The following is a 15,856-nucleotide window of genomic DNA, read 5'->3' as shown; positions in this document are numbered from 1 at the left end:
AGACCTTTCTTGCCTCCAGAGAAGGGGACCCCAAAGCTGGATAGAAGCCCCCCACAAATAATGACGGTGAGGTAAGAGGAAATGACAAACACAGAAATGAACCAGGTTTAGCACAGAGAGGCCCGCTTACTGATAGCAGAATAAAGAAAGGTAACTTATATGGTCAACAAAAACCCTATCAAAATCCACACTGGAAATTCAAGAACCCCCGAACCGTCTAACGGTCCGGGGGGAGAACACCAGCCCCCTCGAGCTTCCAGCAAAGGTCAGGATATAGATTAGGAACAAGCTGGACAAAAATACAAAACCCAAAACAAATAGCAAAAAGCAAAAGGCAGACTTAGCTGAAATAACTGGAACCAGGATCAGTAGACAAGAGCACAGCAGACTAGCTCTGATAACTACGTTGCCAGGCATTGAACTGAAGGTCCAGGGAGCTTATATAGCAACACCCCTAACTAACGACCCAGGTGCGGATAAAAGGAATGACAGAAAAACCAGAGTCAAAAAACTAGTAACCACTAGAGGGAGCAAAAAGCAAATTCACAACAGTACCCCCCCCTTAGTGAGGGGTCACCGAACCCTCACCACGACCACCAGGGCGATCAGGATGAGCGGCATGAAAGGCACGAACTAAATCGGCCGCATGAACATCAGAGGCGACCACCCAGGAATTATCCTCCTGACCATAGCCCTTCCACTTGACCAGGTACTGAAGCCTCCGCCTGGAGAGGCGAGAATCCAAGATCTTCTCCACCACGTACTCCAACTCGCCCTCAACCAACACCGGAGCAGGAGGCTCAGCAGAAGGAACTACAGGCACAATGTACCGCCGCAACAAGGACCTATGAAATACATTGTGAATAGCAAACGACACAGGAAGATCCAGACGAAAAGATACAGGATTAAGGATTTCCAATATCTTGTAAGGCCCAATAAAACGAGGTTTAAATTTGGGAGAGGAGACCTTCATAGGAACAAAGCGGGAAGAAAGCCATACCAAATCCCCAACGCATAGTCGGGGACCCACACCGCGACGGCGGTTGGCAAAGCGCTGAGCCTTCTCCTGTGACAACTTCAAGTTGTCCACCACATGATTCCAGATCTGCTGCAACCTATCCACCACAGAATCCACCCCAGGACAGTCAGAAGGCTCCACATGACCCGAAGAAAAGCGAGGATGGAAACCAGAGTTGCAGAAAAAAGGCGAAACCAAGGTGGCGGAACTAGCCCGATTATTAAGGGCAAACTCAGCCAACGGCAAGAATGTCACCCAATCGTCCTGATCAGCAGAGACAAAACACCTCAAATAAGCCTCCAAAGTCTGATTGGTTCGCTCCGTATGTCCATTAGTCTGAGGATGGAAAGCAGACGAAAACGACAAATCAATGCCCATCCTACTACAAAAGGATCGCCAGAACCTGGAAACGAACTGGGATCCTCTGTCTGACACAATATTCTCAGGGATGCCGTGCAAACGAACCACGTTCTGGAAAAACACAGGAACCAGATCGGAAGAGGAAGGCAGCTTAGGCAAAGGAACCAAATGGACCATCTTGGAGAAGCGATCACATATCACCCAGATAACGGACATGCCCTGAGATAGCGGAAGATCAGAAATGAAATCCATGGAGATATGTGTCCAAGGTCTCTTCGGGACAGGCAAGGGCAAGAGCAAACCGCTGGCACGAGAACAGCAAGGCTTAGCTCGAGCACAAGTCCCACAGGACTGCACAAATGACCGCACATCCCTTGACAAGGAAGGCCACCAAAAGGACCTGGCCACCAGATCTCTGGTGCCAAAAATTCCCGGGTGACCTGCCAACACCGAGGAATGAACCTCGGAAATGACTCTGCTGGTCCACTTATCCGGGACAAACAGTCTGTCTGGTGGACAAGACTCAGGCCTATCAGCCTGAAATCTCTGCAACACACGTCGCAGATCCGGAGAAATAGCTGACAAGATAACTCCATCTTTAAGAATACCAACAGGATCAGTGACTCCAGGAGCATCAGGCACAAAGCTCCTAGAAAGAGCATCGGCCTTCACATTCTTTGAACCTGGTAAATACGAGACAACAAAATCAAAGCGGGAGAAAAACAATGACCAGCGGGCCTGTCTCGGATTAAGGCGTTTAGCAGACTCGAGATACATCAGATTTTTGTGATCAGTCAAGACCACCACACGATGCTTAGCACCCTCGAGCCAATGACGCCACTCCTCAAATGCCCATTTCATGGCCAACAACTCCCGATTGCCCACATCATAATTTCGCTCGGCAGGCGAAAACTTCCTAGAGAAAAAGGCACATGGTTTCATAACAGAGCAACCAGGGCCTCTCTGCGACAAAACGGCCCCTGCCCCAATCTCCGAAGCATCCACCTCAACCTGAAAGGGAAGTGAGACGTCAGGCTGGCACAAAACAGGCGCCGAAGTAAACCGGCGTTTCAACTCCTGGAAAGCCTCCACGGCAGCAGGAGCCCAGTTAGCTACATCGGAGCCCTTCTTGGTCATATCCATCAAAGGTTTCACAATGCTAGAAAAATTAGCGATAAAACGACGGTAGAAGTTAGCGAAGCCCAAGAACTTCTGAAGACTCTTAACTGACGAGGGCTGAGTCCAATCAAGAATAGCTCGGACCTTGACTGGGTCCATCTCCACAGCAGAAGGGGAAAAAATGAACCCCAAAAAGGGAACCTTCTGTACACCAAAGAGACACTTTGAGCCCTTGACAAACAAAGAATTTTCACGCAAAATTTTAAAGACCAACCTGACCTGCTCCACATGCGAATCCCAATTATCAGAAAAAACCAAAATATCATCCAGATAAACAATCAAAAATTTATCCAGATACTTCCGGAAAATGTCATGCATAAAGGACTGAAAAACTGAAGGCGCATTGGAGAGCCCAAAAGGCATCACTAAGTACTCAAAATGACCTTCGGGCGTATTGAATGCGGTTTTCCATTCATCACCTTGCTTAATGCGCACAAGGTTGTACGCACCACGAAGGTCTATCTTGGTGAACCACTTGGCACCCTTAATCCGGGCAAACAAGTCAGACAACAGCGGTAAAGGATACTGAAATTTGACAGTGATCTTATTCAAAAGCCGATAATCAATACAAGGTCTCAAAGATCCGTCCTTTTTTGCCACAAAAAAGAATCCCGCACCAAGAGGGGAAGAAGACGGACGAATATGTCCTTTCTCCAGAGACTCCTTGATATATGAACGCATAGCGGTATGTTCAGGTACCGACAGATTAAACAGTCTTCCCTTAGGAAATTTACTGCCCGGGATCATGCTGAGATAACATGTGTAGAATCACCACAGTAGTAGCACAAGCCATTCTGGCGTCTATGAATTTTCCGCTCATTTCTAGTCAGGATTCTATCACATTGCATTAAATCAGGTGTCTGTTCAGACAACACCATGAGGGAATTTGCGGTTTTTCTATCACATTGCACCGAATTAGGTGTCTGTTCAGACAACACCATGAGGGAATTTGCGGTTTTGCGCTCCCGCAACCGCCGGTCAATTTGAATAGCCAGTGCCATAGTATCATTCAGACCTGTGGGAATGGGAAAACCCACCATAACATTCTTAATGGCTTCAGAAAGGCCATTTCTAAAATTAGCGGCCAGTGCACACTCGTTCCAATGTGTCAGCACGGACCATTTCCGAAATTTTTGGCAATACACTTCAGCCTCGTCCTGCCCCTGAGATATAGCCAGCAAGGCTTTTTCAGCCTGAATCTCAAGATTGGGTTCCTCATAAAGTAAACCGAGCGCCAGAAAAAACGCATCAAGATCAGCCAATGCCGGATCTCCTGGCGCCAGCGAAAAAGCCCAATCCTGAGGGTCGCCCCGTAAGAACGAAATAACAATTTTTACTTGCTGAGCAGAATCTCCAGATGAACAGGGTCTCAGGGACAAAAACAATTTACAATTATTCACGAAATTCCTAAACTTAAACCTGTCTCCGGAAAACAGTTCAGGAATCGGTATTTTAGGTTCTGACCTAGGATGTCTGATAACATAGTCTTGTATGCCCTGCACACGAGTAGCCAGCTGGTCCACACTTGTAATCAAGGTCTGGACATTCATGTCTGCAGCAAGCATAGCCACTCTGAGGTAAAGGGGAAGAAGAAAAAAAAAAAACAAAACTCAGAATCTTCTTTCTTATAATCCCTCTTCTGCAATGCATTAAACATTTAATACTGGCCTGGCAAACTGTTATGACCCCAATGGCGAGGGTCTCAGAGGAACGTGGAAGTCTGCAGAATACAAAAATCCAGCTCATAGGGCAGTGGTAACTGGGTTGACCATATATCTACTCCTAACGCCAACACTAGAAGTAGCCGGGGATCATTCCTACGTATTCTAGATGACACGCGCCAGCCGGAGAATCTAGCTACCCCTAGTAGAGGAAAACAAAGACCTTTCTTGCCTCCAGAGAAGGGGACCCCAAAGCTGGATAGAAGCCCCCCACAAATAATGACGGTGAGGTAAGAGGAAATGACAAACACAGAAATGAACCAGGTTTAGCACAGAGAGGCCCGCTTACTGATAGCAGAATAAAGAAAGGTAACTTATATGGTCAACAAAAACCCTATCAAAATCCACACTGGAAATTCAAGAACCCCCGAACCGTCTAACGGTGCGGGGGGAGAACACCAGCCCCCTCGAGCTTCCAGCAAAGGTCAGGATATAGATTAGGAACAAGCTGGACAAAAATACAAAACCCAAAACAAATAGCAAAAAGCAAAAGGCAGACTTAGCTGAAATAACTGGAACCAGGATCAGTAGACAAGAGCACAGCAGACTAGCTCTGATAACTACGTTGCCAGGCATTGAACTGAAGGTCCAGGGAGCTTATATAGCAACACCCCTAACTAACGACCCAGGTGCGGATAAAAGGAATGACAGAAAAACCAGAGTCAAAAAACTAGTAACCACTAGAGGGAGCAAAAAGCAAATTCACAACATACAAGGTCTCAGGGAACCATCCTTCTTAGCCACAAAAAAAAACCCCGCACCAAGAGGGGAGGAGGAGGGGCGAATAAGTCCTTTCTCCAAAGACTCCTTTATATAACTCCGCATAGACACTGACAAATTGAAAAGTCGTCCCTTAGGAAACTTACTACCAGGAATCAAATTTATAGCACAATCACAATCCCTATGAGGAGGTAGAGAACTGAGTTTGGGTTCATCAAATACATCCTGGTAGTCCGACAAAAACGCAGGGACTTCAGAAGGAGTGGATGAAGCAATTGACACCACAGGAGCGTCGCCATGAATTCCCTGACAACCCCAACTTGACACAGATATTGCTTTCCAATCCAGGACTGGATTATGAGTCTGCAACCATGGCAGACTCAACACAACAACATCATGAAAATTATGCAGTACAAGAAAGTGAATCACCTCCTGATGAACAGGAGTCATGCACATGGTCACTTGTGTCCAGTACTGAGGTTTATTCGTAGCCAATGGTGTAGCATCAATTCCCCTTAGTGGAATAGGGAATTTTAAAGGCTCCAAAACAAAACCACAGCGCCTGGCAAATGACAAATCCATCAGACTCAGGGCAGCACCTGAATCCACAAAAGCCATAACCGGGTAAGATGACAGGGAACAAATCAGGGTAACAGACAAAATGAACTTAGGCTGTAAAGTACCGATGGTGACAGATTTATCAATCTTTTTTGTGCGCTTAGAGCATGCTGAGATAACATGAGCTGAGTCACCACAGTAAAAGCACAACCCATTTTGCCGTCTATAATTTTGCCATTCACTTCTGGTCAGAATTCTATCACATTGCATAGACTCAGGTGTCTGTTCAGAAGACACCGCCAAATGGTGCGCAGGTTTGCGCTCCCGCAAATGCCGATCAATCTGAATGGCCAGAGTCATTGACTCATTCAGACCTGCAGGCGTAGGGAACCCCACCATGACATTCTTAATGGCTTCAGAAAGACCTTTTCTGAAATTTGCAGCCAGGGCACACTCATTCCCTTGAGTAAGCACCGACCATTTCCGAAATTTCTGGCAGTACACCTCTGCTTCATCTTGCCCCTGAGAGAGAGCCAACAACGCTTTTTCAGCCTGGTTCTCAAGATTAGGTTCCTCATAGAGCAATCCAAGGGCCAGAAAAAACGCATCCACACTGAGCAATGCAGGATCCCCTGGCGCCAATGCGAAGGCCCAATCTTGAGGGTCACCACGCAAGAAAGAAATAATAATTTTAACTTGCTGAACGGAATCACCAGAGGAACGAGGTTTCAAAGAAAGAAACAATTTGCAATTGTTCTTAAAATTCAGGAACCTAGATCTATCCCCAGAAAACAACTCCGGAATAGGTATTCTAGGCTCTGACATAGGACTGTGAACAACAAAATCCTGAATAGTTTGTACCCTTGCAGCAAGATGATCTACACTGGAGGCCAAACTCTGGATATCCATATCAGCAGCTGAACTCAGAGCCACACCAAGATTAAGAGGAGGAGAGAAGCCAGACACACAGCAGCTAGACACACGGCAGCAAAAAAAAAAAAAAAAATTCTCAAGGCTTCTCTTCTCCTGCTTCTGCCATGCAATTAACACTTTACTGGCCGGCTGTACTGTTATGATCCTAGTGGCAAGGATCGCAAGTCTGACTAGCTAAGTAACTAAAACAGACGACTAGCTCTGGGGAAGTGGTAACTGGATTGACCGCAACCTGATCCTATCCGCACACAACTATAGGTAGCCGTGGAACGTTACCTGAAAATCCTAGACGTCTCTTCACGGCCTGAGAAACTGACTATTCCTAGAGGGAAAGAAAGTCCTCACTTGCCTCAGTGAAATGACCCCAAAGATATAGAATAGCCCCCCACAAATATTAACGGTGAGTTAAGGGGAAAGCACAAACGCAGAGATGAAATAGATTTAGCAAATGAGGCCCGCTAACACTAGATAGTAGAAAATAGGAAGGGAACTGTGCGGTCAATTAAAAACCCTATTCAAAATATCCACGCAGAGATTGCTCGAGCCCCCGCACCAACTAACAGTGCTGGGGAAGCAACTCCGTACCCCAGAGCTTACCAGCAGCAAGAAATCACATATTAGCAAGCTGGACTAAACTCATCATACACAGAAATCATATTGCAGACAGATGAGCAAAAAATAATCAAACAGAACTTAGCTTCTCCTGAAGAGACTGAAAACTAAGATAATCAGGAGTAATCAGAATAGCACTGAATACATCGACAGCCGGCAACAAGTGGAGGTGAAGCAGAGCTAAATAGGAACCTCCCTAGAGAATAACGAGGCAGCTGATCCAGCCACAAACCCGCAGGATAACAAACAAAGCCACCAGGGGGATCCCAAAAACAAAAGTCACACAATACCACCTGTGACCACAAGAGGGAGCCTGAAAACAGAGTTCACAACAATAATGCACCGAATCCTAGTTTACATCCTCACCTGTGCTAAGTAAATGATCGTTTAATTAGCGTGTGTGTATAAAAAGAAACCCAGCACCCCAGACCTTCACTTTAACTGCAACTTGAGCTCTGACAACATGTCAAAAATCCACCCTGCGACTAAAGCCTGGATTATCGAGATGCTAAAGACCAGATCCACTGCAGAGGTGGCTGGCACCTTTAATGTGTCTCAGTGTCAAGTACAAAGAATTAAACAAAATTTGAAGAGACCAGAGATATTTGACAAGCCCAGGTCCGGCATACTCCGCAAGACAACTGCTCAGGAGGAACGTTTGTTGGTTAGAAAATAAAAAGCAAGCCCCTCTTCCACTGCAGCAGAGCTCCAACAAGCCTGGTCACCTCAAGTCCCTGTGTCAACTAGAACAGTTTGTAGGATTCTGTCTCAAAATGGCCACGATGGTCGAATCAGTGCCCAGAAGCCAGCACTAAACAAAAGACAAATAAAAAAATGTGGCATTTGCAAAGTCCCACAGTCAGCTAAACAGATGGACGCTGGAAAAGTGGCAGAAGGTGGATTTCTCTGATGAATCTTCATTAGAATTACACCACAGCCACCGCAAATACTGCAGGAGACCTACTGGAGCCCGTATGGATCCAAAATGCACCCAGAAAACCATTAAATTTGGTGGTGGAAAGATCATGGTCTGGGGTTACATTCAGTATGGGGGTGTGCAAAACATGTGCAAGATGGAAGGCAATATCAATAGCCTAAAATATCAAGAAGTATTAGCTACCTCTTATATTCCAAATCATAAAAGGGGTCAAAATCTGCAGCAGGATGGTGCTCCATCTCATACACCCATCTCTACAACAAAGTTCCTCCAGGCAAAAAGATCAAGGTGCTCAAGGACTGGTCAGCCCAGCCACCAGACATGAACATCATTGAGCATGTTTGGGGCAGGATGAAAGAGGAAGCGTGGAAGACAAACGCAAAGAATCTAGATGAACTCTGGGAGGCATGTAAGACTGCATTCTTTGCTATTCCTGATGACTTAATTAATAAATTGTATGAATGATTGTTAAACCGCATGGATGCAGTCCTTCAAGCTCATGGAAGTCACACAAAATATTAAATATGACTCTAATAGCACCACAACTTCATTCACCAATGTTATGCAACATATATTTGTATTTTAAGTTAATTATTTGTTTGAATATCACATTACTTTCTGTGGGCGACAAAACGTTTGTCTTGCCAAAATCTGACCATTCTGTGTCCATTAACTGATCAATATTTCTGCATTGATGCTAATTTATTTTCTTAACCTAAACCACATTTTGGAGGATTTCAGCTTTCAAAATAATAATTTATACATCCAATGGATGAATTTAACGTCAGGTTATAAGTTTTTATTTACATAACATGGATAAGCGACATAACTTTTGTCAGGGAGTGTACAGGGACACCAAAGATGTCCATGTTATTTGCTTATTTGTGATGTTTTAAATTTTTTCAAGAAACGCTTTAAAAATAGAATTGTGTTTTTTTTTTCGTAATTGACATTCGATGCATGCTTAATGTAGCAGGCACTTGCCGGACCATGATATGGACATCACTGATGACACTTAGTTTCAGGGTGGAGACAGTGGGGCAAGGACTGCAGCCTCTGCCTCCTAATGACGTCTCATTTGAGTATCCCATCATGGACTTAAACACAAAAAAACTGGTTAAAAAAACCCCCACATATCGAGGAGAGGGCGAATGGTAGGGTCGGGACTTTTAATTGAAGTGTATTAGATTATTACATTAAACAGACATTTAGGATTAAATCAATGTTAGTTTCAGGCTACACCATTTAATGGGCTTCTTTATAATGATATGGTCCCTTTATGACATAAGTCATTATTTGATTGTTGATACCAATATTTATGGGAATAGCGAAGTGAAAAGGTAAATTATGTCAACTGTTAAAGTGAATATTTGTGCAATTTTTATGTAAGTCTTATTATTATAATGTATTAGAATACAGTAATCGTCAGGAGCCGTGACCTGAAACCTCCGTCCCTGTCTGGTTTCTAACTCTAGACATAACATTTATCAGTGGAGGTAACACGTCACATCGGTATGATGAGATCCTCCCGGACACTTGGCCGGCGGTGTGATCCTTTAATCTTTAGCACTGACTCATACTCTGAAAATAGTCTCTGTTCAAGTCATATTGGGATACACTTGTTTCCAGGGGTGCAGAACAATCCTGGATACATACGATGCGCTGACAGAGACCATCGACACATAGACTGTACAAATACCATCTCTTCTTCATGGGAGATCTTTTGTATATGTCACAGGTGATAGGAGTCTTTGTTTTTTTTAGCAGGGAAAGATGCATTTAATTTCAAATCTTTAAGAGACTGTCCTTATTTTTCTATTTTTAAGACAAAATGTTTTCTCATCATTTTATTCAAATAATTTCTTCCACTTTTTTTCATGATACACGGGACCTAATTTTTTATGCCATTTTTATATTTGCATTTTTTAATTCTTGTTTGCCAATATCAGAGGAAAGTGGGAAGAGAAAACATTTTTCACATTTAAAAAAATAAATAATTGTAACTTAAGACCATAAATGCATCTTAATTTGTGTTTCCCTTCCTGTTCCAATTATTTATTTTCATAAATAGGAAACTAATTTGTTTGTTTTTCCTGACTGGCAGCGGCTTTCCTATTTTTCAACTTTTTTCTTTTTTGCAGGTTGTAGAAGACCGCTCCGGGGGAAAGGGGTATCTTTAAACATCCTTTTTTTGCTATTTCTGATTTATTTTGTAAATTGGGCTGCCATAATAATCCATTTTAGAGACCCACTCAGAGGTTCGCCGTGACATGGTAGTGGGCTTCTTACAGCCTGATCAAAATATTAAACTAAGATCCTCATGTTCAGTTTTGAAAATTTTTGATCAATGTATGGTTTTTGGATGTGCGGTCCATGTCTTTCTTGCAGTACTGGTCAATTTTTTTTTTAGCAAAGGACATATTGGGAAGCATGGTGGCTCAGTTGTTGGCACTGCAGCCCTGAATTCAAATCCCACTAAGTACAACATCTGTAATGAGTTTGTATGTTCTCCCCATATTTGCGTGCAGGTACAGGTGCTTCTCCCACAATTAGAAAGTTAATTTCAGTTCTTAAATATAAAGAGTGAAACTGATATGATAGAGTCATTACAAACAGAGTGATCTATTTCATGTGTTTATTTCTGTTCATGTTGATGATTATGGCTTACAGCCAATGAAAACCAAAAAGTCATTAACTCAGTAAATTAGAATAATTAACAAAAACACCTGCCAAGGCTTCCTAAGCATTTAAAAAGGTCCCTTAGTCTTGACAGATGTCCAGAAGGCAGTCATTGACACACTCCACAATGAGGGTAAGCCACAAAAGGTCATTGCTAAAGAAGCTGGCTGTCCACAGAGTGCTGTATCCAAGCATATTAATGGGAAGTTGAGTGGAAGGAAAAAGTGTAGAAGTAAAAGGTGCACAAGCAACCGGGATAACCGCAGCCTTGAAAGGATTGTTGAGAAAAGGCCATTCAAAAATTTGGGGGAGATTCACAAGGAGTGGACTGCTGCTGAAGTCATTGCTTCAAGAGCCGCCACACACAGACTTGTCCAGGACATGGGCTACAAGTGTCACATTCCTTGTGTCAAGCCACTCATGACCAATAGACAACACCAGAAACGTCTTACCTGGGCCAAGGAGAAAAAGAACTGGACTGTTGCTCAGTGGTCCACGGTGTTGTTTTCAGATTAAAGTAAATTTTGAATTTCAATTGGAATTTAAGGTCCCAGAGTCTGGAGGAAGAGTGGAGAGGCCACAATCCAAGCTGCTGGAGGTCTAGTGTGATGTTTCCACAATCAGTGATGGTTTGGGGAGCCAGGTCATCTGCTGGTGTAGGTCCACTGTGTTTTATCAAGACCAAAGTCAACTACCTACTTGCCTGTTGTGCCCAACACAGTTCTCCGCCAACACAGAGTGGTCACAGACCTCTGCTGATGTCATGCCAACAGAGCAATGATTTATTTTCCTGTTGACAGGGTGGTACTACTGGTGTCATGCTGATTGACAGCCGACTCTCTGCTGTCTAATTGGGGGAGGATGGCTGTCAATCAGCATGACGCTAGTTCTCCTGCCTGTCAACAGGAAGTGAAACCGATAATTTAGAATAGATAAAATAGAAGGCACTCACACACCCCTATTATTTAGGAAGTGTAGAAATCTACGGGATTAGTTGGTAAAGTAGTTTTAATGGTGATGTTCAAGTATGCTCAGATGCACCTAATGACCCTGTCTAATGAAACATATGACAGCCAGGATGTAGCACTGCTCAGCCATGCTCGGCTCCGAAGATCCCACTACTACCTTATGAATTTGCATATAATAACCTTGTCTAATTCATGAAAAGCAGATGCACTTATTACCCTGTCTAATGAAACAGACTCTCTCACGACATCCTCATTGTCCTGACAGTCATGACATGACATATCAGCTATGCTATGCTCAGCTCTACTATGCATGCGTAATTGAGCTTGATCATTAACTGAAGATGCCTATGAACAAGCAGTAAAATTTTGGTAAATAGCAATGAACATTGGTCAAATAATGCGTCACAGTGATTACATTCAGAACAATCAATGGCTGCCTCATGCATCTGAATAAAAATTGCGATATATCTATCAAGTATCACAAAGAATGGCAGAGTGCGGGACCTGCAGCACTAAGGAGAGGCAGGGTGCTGCTGGGAAACGTAGATTCAACAGATAAGAATAGGACTGTCCATTCAGGATTTTAAAGCTGGAAGCACAGGACAGAAGGAGATGAAAAAAGACACAAAAGTTACTAGAATCATTATGTCGGGCTTGTAAGGTGTGGATGACATTTATTTTTCAGAGAGCAATATAACCAGAAAATCAGTTTGAGTTGGTGGTTGATTCTGACAGATTCTCTTCAATTTCTCACATGTTTCACTATTCACTATTCGTTTCTCGTTTTTTTTTTTATTTCAACAGTTAAGCACGGTCTGATTTCCAGTAAGTTCACAGTTTCCATCTATTTTCACCCAGTTACTCTGGTTTTCTGCACTATTTTTCCTTTTTGTAAGCTTTCACTTACATAAAAAAGAAGGGTTCCTTTTTGCGATGCAACTTCTGTAAAAATAGACATTACATACAACATGATATAATGCTGTACAGAAGGATTTTTTTCTATAGTAGCATATCCAGATACGTGTTAAGTTTCAGAACACTGGAATTAGTGCAGGCATGTCATACGTGCAGCTCTACAGTATAGTGGCCCAACGACACCTTAAAGCAGGGGTCCCCAACTCCAGTCCTCAAGGACCACCAACAGGTCATGTTTTCAGGATTTCCTTAGTCTTGCCCAGGTGATGATTGCATCACCTGCGCAATACAAAGAAAATCCTGAAAACATGACCTGTTGGTGGGCCTTGAGGACTGGAGCTGGGGATCCCTGCCTTAAGCCAGTTTCACACGTCAGTGCCTCGGGTACGTGTAGTGACAGTTTTCTCACGTACCGGAGACACTGACACAAGTAGACCCATTCAAATGAATGGGTCTATATAGGCACATGTCAGTGGGTTTTCACCGACCGCCTGTCCGTGTGCAAAACATGGAGACATGTCCGTTTTTTACCGGCAGCACGTACTGCAATACATCTCATACACGTGCACACGGAGAACCTTGCACACTGTCGGCCGCGGGAGAAAGGTGATGAATATGGAGGCATATTCATGACCTTAATGAGCGGTACCACGTGACCGCTCATGCAGGAAGAAGGTGCTGCGCCCGCGCCTGGACAGAGCTGGAGGAATGTTCGGTGCGGTGTGGAAAAGGTGAGTATAACAGCCAGGGAGGACGGGAAGCCGAGCCATGCAAGATGGGAGCCGATGAGCCATGCATACAGAGAGGGAGAGGGGGAGATGAGCCATGCAAGATGGGAGCCGATGAGCCATGCATACAGGAGGGGGGGGGGGAGAGATGAGCCATGCAAGATGGGAGCCGATGAGCCATGCATACAGGAGGGGGAGGGAGAGATGAGCCATGCAAGATGGGAGCGGGGAGCCGATGAGCCATGCATACAGGAGGGGGGGGGGGAGAGATGAGAAATGCAAGATGGGAGTGGGGAGCCGATGAGCCATGCATACAGGAGTGGGGGAGAGATGAGCCATGCAAGTTGGGAGCGGGGAGCCGATGAGCAGGGCCGTATTTAGAGTTTCTGCTGCCCTAAGCACTGCTAGTGCTGCCTCGCCCATTGGTGAGTATGACACTATCTGCAGTGACTTTTGGCAAAAATCGCTGATGTGAAAGTAGCCTTTTGCAGCAGATCCGGCAGTTTTTCCGCATCTAATGCGTAACGGATCACTTACGGCAACACTGCGTTTGGCCTCATTCATTCCCTATGGGATTTGCGGTACTTGCTGTGATCCGGCAGATGCGGTATCATACCTCCCAACTGCGCAGGAGGGGGGGCATTATACAGTATGGAGCATCATGTGTTGCCATTATACAGTATGGAGCATCATGTGTGGCCATTATACAGTATGGAGCATCATGTGTGGCCATTATACAGTATGGAGCATCATGTGTGGCCATTATACAGTATGGAGCATCATGTGTGGCCATTATACAGTATGGAGCATCATGTGTGGACATTATACAGTATGGAGCATCATGTGTGGCCATTATACAGTATCGAGCATCATGTGCGGACATTATACAGTATCGAGCATCATGTGTGGACATTATACAGTATGGAGCATCATGTGGGGCTATTATTCAGTATTGAGCATCATGTGTGGCCATTATACAGTATGGAGCATCATGTGTGGCCATTATACAGTATGGAGCATCATGTGTGGCCATTATACAGTATGGAGCATCATGTGTGGACATTATACAGTATGGAGCATCATGTGTGGCCATTATACAGTATCGAGCATCATGTGCGGACATTATACAGTATCGAGCATCATGTGTGGACATTATACAGTATGGAGCATCATGTGGGGCTATTATTCAGTATTGAGCATCATGTGTGGCCATTATACAGTATGGAGCATCATGTGTGGCATTATACAATATGGAGCATCATGTGGGGCTATTATATAGTATTGAGCATCATGTGTGGCCATTATACAGTATGGAGCATCATGTGTGGCCATTATACAGTATGGAGCATCATGTGTGGCCATTATACAGTATGGAGCATCATGTGTGGCCATTATACAGTATGGAGCATCATGTGTGGACATTATACAGTATGGAGCATCATGTGTGGCCATTATACAGTATCGAGCATCATGTGCGGACATTATACAGTATCGAGCATCATGTGTGGACATTATACAGTATGGAGCATCATGTGGGGCTATTATTCAGTATTGAGCATCATGTGTGGCCATTATACAGTATGGAGCATCATGTGTGGCCATTATACAGTATGGAGCATCATGTGTGGCCATTATACAGTATCGGAGCATCATGTGTGGACATTATACAGTATGGAGCATCATGTGTGGCCATTATACAGTATCGAGCATCATGTGCGGACATTATACAGTATCGAGCATCATGTGTGGACATTATACAGTATGGAGCATCATGTGGGGCTATTATTCAGTATTGAGCATCATGTGTGGCATTATACAATATGGAGCATCATGTGGGGCTATTATATAGTATTGAGCATCATGTGTGGCCATTATACAGTATGGAGCATCATGTGGGGCCATTATACAGTATGGAGCACTGTGTGGCCATTTTTTTTGTTTATAATTATTGTTTATGAAACAGTGTGATCAGCAGTGCTAAATGGGTGTGGTTGGGCCTGGATATGGGTGTGACTAGTTGTGAAATGGGTGTGGTCAGAGGCGTGGCCTAAAATGTGCCCTCTTTCACCTCCTTCAACAGTTGGGAGGTATGATACCACATTTGCCAGATCACAGCAGGTACCGCAAATCCCACAGGGAATGAATGAGGCCGAACACAGTGTTACTGTAAGTGATCCGTTACGCAGCAGATGTGGAAAAACTGCCGGATCTGCTGCAAAAGGGCGACTTTCACATCAGCGATTCTTGCCAAAGTCACTGCCGATAGTGTCATACTCCCCAACTGGGAGGCAGCGCTAAAAGTGCCTAGGGCAGCAGAAACTCTAAATACGGCCCTGCTGTAATGGTCTTTTTCTCGCCCCTCCTGGGTGGCTGACCGCACACCTAGCACCAGCACACAGCCATTTGTGCAGTGTCACCGTCCAGCCACGGTAGTGTCGCAGCCAATGGGCGCAGCGCGGACACAGACGCGTGCAGCACCGGGCAGCAGCGCCGCCTGTGGTCGCCTATGGCCGCGAAGGGTGGGAGCT

This window comes from Ranitomeya variabilis, chromosome 4, assembly GCF_051348905.1.
Source record: "Ranitomeya variabilis isolate aRanVar5 chromosome 4, aRanVar5.hap1, whole genome shotgun sequence".
In the NCBI taxonomy this organism is placed as follows: Eukaryota; Metazoa; Chordata; class Amphibia; order Anura; family Dendrobatidae; genus Ranitomeya; species Ranitomeya variabilis.
Note: the sequence above shows the minus strand (reverse complement) of the source record.